This window comes from Sphaeramia orbicularis, chromosome 10, assembly GCF_902148855.1.
Source record: "Sphaeramia orbicularis chromosome 10, fSphaOr1.1, whole genome shotgun sequence".
Taxonomy (NCBI): Eukaryota; Metazoa; Chordata; class Actinopteri; order Kurtiformes; family Apogonidae; genus Sphaeramia; species Sphaeramia orbicularis.
In genome coordinates this window covers 51677205-51683545 of record NC_043966.1, presented here as the reverse complement: position 1 = coordinate 51683545, position 6341 = coordinate 51677205, and the positions used below count along the sequence as shown (strand labels likewise).

Here is a 6341-nt window from a genome sequence, read left to right as displayed (position 1 = left end):
GGGGCCAAATCCGGCCCCCCAAAAGAGTCCAATCCGGCCCACGGGATGAATTTGTGAAATGCAAAAATTACACTGAAGATGTAAACAGTCAAGGATGTTAAAATCATTTTAGGTCATTTCAGTCTAAAGTGGATCAGAACCAGTAAAATACTCTCATAATAACCAACAAATAATGAAAACTATAAATTTGTCTCTTTGTTTTAGGGTAAAAATAAGTAAAATTACACAAAAATATTTACATTTACAGACTAGCCTTTAACAAAAAATGTGAATATCTGAAATGTCTTAAGAGAAGTATGTGGAGCTTTAATAATATTCTGCCTGTTATTAGATGTTTTGTGTATTTGTAGATCCACTGTGATCTCTAAGTTGTGATTCGCATGTATAAATGATAAACGAAGGCGTAATATTCTTAACATTGCACTTATTTTACTAATGAATTTTCAGGTTGTTCAGATTTGTTCATGTTATGTTCAAGTACAATTTGTAGATGTAAACGTTTTCATTTCGGAATTTACTTTTTTCACTCCAAAGTTCTTATCCTATTATTTATACTAGCAGCATTGTACCCGTGGTGCCATTGTACGATAGCATGAGAGGCTAAAATCGCCCAGAATACCTCACAACATTTGAATACGGACAAAAAATTGTGCCTAGTAGATAGTCAGGTAAAGTTTCTATTCATTTGGCAAGTTTGGTGGCGATCGGGCCCGTGAAGGCGGAGGAAAACCTGTACAAACGCCCTCCTGGGCTGCAACATCGGGACATCGATCGGACGGACACAGAACGTGCATTATATAGTCGGATTATTTTACTGGTCCGGTCCACTTTAGATCATATTCAGCTGAATGTGGCCCTTGAACTAAAATGAGTTTGACACCCTGCTCTAGAACCCAGGTGTCAAACATGTGGACCGGGGGCCAAATCCGGCCCCCCAGAAGGGTTCAGTCTGGCCCGCTGGATGAATTTGTGAAATACAAAAATTACATTGAAGTTGTCAACAATCATTGGTGTCAAAATCATTTTAATTCAGGTTCCACATACAGACACATACAGTCCAATTAGATTTCAAGTGGGTCAAATGAGAAAAATATTATCAGAATAACGTATAAATAATGACAACCCCAAATTTTCTGTTTGTTTTTAGTGTAAAAAAGTATTTAATTACATGAAAATGTTTACATTACCAAAATATACTTTTACAAAAAATGTGAATAACCTGAACAAATGAAAATGTCAAGTAAAGTAAAGTAAATCTAGACTTGTCCTGCCAAAAAGTGCTTTTATGTGGAATATTAATGCGATTTAATGAACCTGGTTGTGGTTGAACACTGAGCCTGTTTTCATGGCCATAAAAATCTAATAACTGTTAGTAATCTGATAATTGTAATAATCAGATCTGATGCGTTTACATGCACTTCAGAAATGCGATAATCATAAACTCTGGTTTAGACACTCCAGTCCATTAATGGGATTTCTTTCGGCGTTCGTACGTAAACTTCCTGCTGTTGTCTTTGACTCAAATTTGAATTTGTAACTTCCATTTTGTACAGTTTTAATTGTTTTGACACATGTTCAGATGTGAAAAACAAAAATAAATCCGATTAAACTATATACATGGAGGAAGACATCAGTGTATTGGGGACAAATCCAGGTGTGTTAATCCTATTTTTCATAATCAGATTACTAGATTACTGCTGTAATCTGATCAAACAGATCAGATTAGACTGTTTACATCACAGGTGTCAAACATGCGGCCCAGGGGCCAAATCCGGCCCTCCAAAGGGTCCAGTCCGGCCCTAGGGATGAATTTGTGAAATGCAAAAATTACACTGAAGATATGAACAATCCTTTTAGTTCAGGTTCCACATTCAGACCAATTCAATCTCAGGTGGGCAGGACCAGTAAAATACTATCATAGTAACATATAAATAATGACAACTCCATATTTCTTTCTTTGTAAATATAAATATTTTCATGTATTTACACTAAAACAAAGTATCATTTCACCAAAAATGTGAATAACCTGAACAAATATGAACAACCTGAAATGTTTTAAGAGAAGTAAGTACAATTTGAACAATATTCAGTCTGTTACTAAATGTTTTGTGTGTTTGTAGATCCACTGTGATCTGTATGTTATAATGTACATGTGTAAATGATAAACTGAGGCAGAATATTGTTAAAATTACACTTATTTTTTCAGTTTGTTCATGTTATTCACATGTTTTGAATGGATAGTTACCTCCGCCAAGGAGGTTATGTTTTTGCCAGCGTTGGTTTGTCTCTGCCTGCCTGCCTGTCTGTCTGTCTGTCTGTCTGTCTGTCTGCCTGTCTGTCTGTCTGTCTGTCTGTCTGCCTGCCTGTCTGTCTGTCTGCCTGCCTGTCTGTATGCAACATAACTCAGAAAGTTATGGACTGATGTGCCTTGGCGGAGGTCTGTGCTCTCTGAGTGCTTTTCTAGTTTGTAGATGTAAACCTTTTTAAAATGTAAATGTACTTTTTTCACTCTAACACAGAACAGTTTGGAGTTGACATTATTTCTATATTATTCTGTTATTATTTTACTGCTCCGGCCCACTGCAGATCAAATTTAGCTGAATGTGGAACTGAACTAAAATGAGTTTGACAGCCCTGCTTCACTTGAATAATGTGATAACTCCAGAAATCAGATGATTGTTTTATCGTCCAGCCTCGAATGGAAATGGGCCGTGACCCCTTCTTTGTGGTTGTTGTTTTTTTCCTGAAGAAAATGTCCATGCCCCCATCTGTGGACACTTCCCCTTTATGCAGTCCAGTCTCCACAACCACAACCTTTCACTGCCAGAATAATAATAGAAGAATAAAGATCTCAACCACAGCCGTCAACAGGGTTTCAGCCACAGAGGGTTTACCCTCATGACGCTTCAAACCTGCTTCAAACCTTTAAACATTTCATCACTTGAGCGTAGAATATGTATCCTCCCATATCCGTCGTGCTGGACTTGTTTTTATTGCAGCAGCAGATTCCACAGTGGTGGGGGGGGGCTCAGAGTGGTGTTTGTGGTGTGATTCTGTGCAGTTATGGCGTGTGTGATGTCAGTGAACAGCTGTAACTACTTCAAAGCTGCCTCACTGATTAGAGCATCATTACCCTTTGAGGTTTGTCCAGAAAAAAAGCAGTAAAAGATTTAGAGCTAAAACTACAATGTGAAACTTCTCACCTCCAGGCACAGAAGCAAATGTTAAGTTCCCACCCCAACACTTGTCACTCACCTTGATGAGCTGTCTGCCTCCGAACAGCATCTGGCCCAAGGCTAAGATCACTGACATCCCCCCCATGTGCCACAGGCGGCGCAGAGGCAGGCATTACTAAACCCAGAAAGCAAAGTTAAAAAAAAAAAAAAAAAAAAAGCAGAAGCAGCTGCGTTGATGATGCTCACTGTTTTCAAAGTGCACTGTAAAAAAAACAACAACTGTAATTTAACAGAATTTTCACTCTTTATTTGACAGATTTTTCCTGTATTTTTAAGATACAGGAAAATATCAATGAAATGACAAAAATTGACTGATTTTACATGTCAAATGTAAAATAACATGAAAAAACTGTAACTGTGAATAACCATAAAATTTCCATTTTTTAAAAGAATTTTTTTCTTTTTCCACAGAAAAATACAGTTAAAATACATTTGCAAATGTATCATAATTTCATAAATATTTCTTTTCTATTTATGAGATTAAACTGTTAATTTAAAGTTTAATACTGTAAAAAATTAACAATAATAAAATGAGATAAAATTACTGACAATTAACCGTAAAAGAAGTATTTGTTCTGTAAGTTTAATAAGACTTCTTTGTTAATTGACAAATATCTTGTGTAATTACAGGAGGTTTCACAACAAAAATGTTGAATAAATGCATTTTTGTGAATGTATAACATGTATAAGCACTGATAAACTGTCCAAATACAGTTTTTATCAGTGGATTGGACAACTGAGTCTCATTGAAAATTATTTTATATATATATATATATATATATATATATATATATATAGGTAATTTGATTGTTTTAATACATGTAAATATTCTTTATTAAACATTAAAAAGTAAAAAAAAAAAAAAAAAAAAAAAAAGCAAAACCTCATGTAAAGTTAGGGCAAAAAACTGTATTTTAATTATGGAAAATGACCGTATTTTTATGAGATGGTTATTTTCTGTTTTTTAACAGTATTATTTCGGCACCCCAGCTGCTGGAATATTACAGTTTTTTCACGTTTTTTTTTTTTGTTTTTTTTGTTTTTTTTTACAGTGTAATTTTGCCTGATGTGAGGCAAGCTGCGATCTTTGTTCGGAGTCGCCTTTCAGCCTCTGCTCCGACAGGGACGGCACAAAATCTGAATACACACAGCAGAGTCAATAGTCTCTTTTCTATCGGACATCTGCACAAAACTTTACCGATATTTACTAAATGTCGAAAAAACAGAAGTGCATATTGTCAGTTTTTCCATTCAGTCACAAATGCGATGATTTGTTTATTTATTATCGCAAGATGTGACCAGATGTCATTCCATATCAGAGATCACAGATCAGCTGACGTCACATAGCAACCGGGACCATAAGTGACCGGACTACTTGCGGAGTGATATGAAAGATGCGAATCAGAGGTAAAACGCAGCAGTGCACTTTGTGAAAAGAAAAAAATCGTGCCAGAGAATCGTGATCTCAGTTCCAACCGAAAAAATCATGATTCACGTTTTTGCCAAAATCGTACAGCCCTAGTCCAAATTATCCCAAAAACAGATGTACTAGTAGTAGTAAATATGGACTACTTTTTTCTTTTATGACTGAAGGTCTTCATCTGTGGACTCATTGCAGAGGAAGCCTTCACATACCAGTCGGTTTTTACTGCACATCCCAATAACGACAAACGTCACCGTTTTCTTTTATGTACTTCTGTACATGCACTGACAGTTAACCTTTACATATTTTTTTACCAACTAATCCTAAAGAGCTTCTCACAGAGTCACCACTTTAAGGTAAAACATAGTCAGGATTTTTTGGCTCCAGACTCTTTTTTTTTTTTTTTTTTTGCTCAAAAACGTCTCTGTATGTGGGTACTTCTATGAAACTGGTCCTAAAAACAGAACAGAGGGGCTAGAAATTCAAACCAGATGTAGACGAATGTTATGAAGGAAGTTTGGAAGCACTTTGGGTCTATTTTAAAAATAAATATTTACTGAGATAGAAGACAAACTATTTTTCAGATAAAACACTTTTATTTTATTTTACTTTATATTTAATACAAAAATCCACATGTAACACGGTCAAAAGGACACGGAAAATTACACGCTACTGTGTTTTTGAGTATCTTTTTAGTCTCTCACAGGTGTATTTTGGGAATTAAACTAATTACGCAAGGCAGAGTGCTTCACAAAAATGACCGCTGTTGCAAAATCATTCGCAATTTATATGCGTTTAAATATTCAGGTTCTGCATGTAACACCAGTGGACACTATGGGTTCCACACCAAACCTGGAATGAGACTGAGATTGATGAAAACCCCACGTGTGGATTAGAAAAACTACTAGGATCAACACATTTAACACAGTGTTAAATTATTTAGAGTCTATAGAAGAGCATTTACACACATTTTCACATCTAATGCACTGACACCTAGGGAGATTTAATGTTCATATTTGGGTCCTATTTTTGGATCCAATATTTGATTAAAAATTCATTAATTGTGGGATGGATCAGAGCAGGAGGATAATTTTTTGTGCATTTATCTGAGGTCATCATTAGGTCCATCCTGGGGGGAATCTGTCTACATGTACTTTTTATTATTGGGTCTAAAAAGATGGAAAAGTGTCAGATACTAAAATAAACCCAGTTTCATAGAAGTGCACAGATAGTAAAGGTTGTCAACCCATGCTCTAGTTTCTGTGTTTAACATGTGGCTGAATCATAACCTAAACTACACCGGCCCAGACCGGCTCTAATGTAACCCCAACCCTTAAATGTGTCACCAAGGGTATTATCGTTAATGAAAACTAATGAAATGACCAAAACTAGAATTGAAAAAACATTTTCATTAACTGAAATAAATAAAATTAAAAGAAGACTGAAACTGTATTGCGTGCTTACAAAATTAACAAAAACGTATAAAAATTACGGATAAAATTTCCTTTGTTTTCGTTTTTGTCAATGTCGGACTGATATGAAATTGATTTATTTCGCTCAAGCAATTTTAGCTGCTGGCACCATACGACACTTGACGATCGGTCACTTGTGTTCACTTGTGGTTTCCAGTCGTCTTCTGGTCCCCACTCTACCTGGAAACATGGAGACTAAAGTTGGGAGAA

The 6341-nt window shown here is 35.7% G+C and overlaps 1 long non-coding RNA gene across 1 annotated transcript; it reads left to right on the top strand.

Annotated features, from left to right (window-relative positions):
* Window positions 1-2587: 2587 nt before the first annotated feature.
* LOC115427246 (uncharacterized) lies at window positions 2588-6109 on the top strand. The gene is made up of 3 exons (XR_003936459.1): window positions 2588-3432; window positions 4289-5089; window positions 5888-6109. It is a non-coding gene; the product is annotated as an uncharacterized LOC115427246 (long non-coding RNA).
* The last annotated feature ends 232 nt before the right edge of the window (window positions 6110-6341 follow it).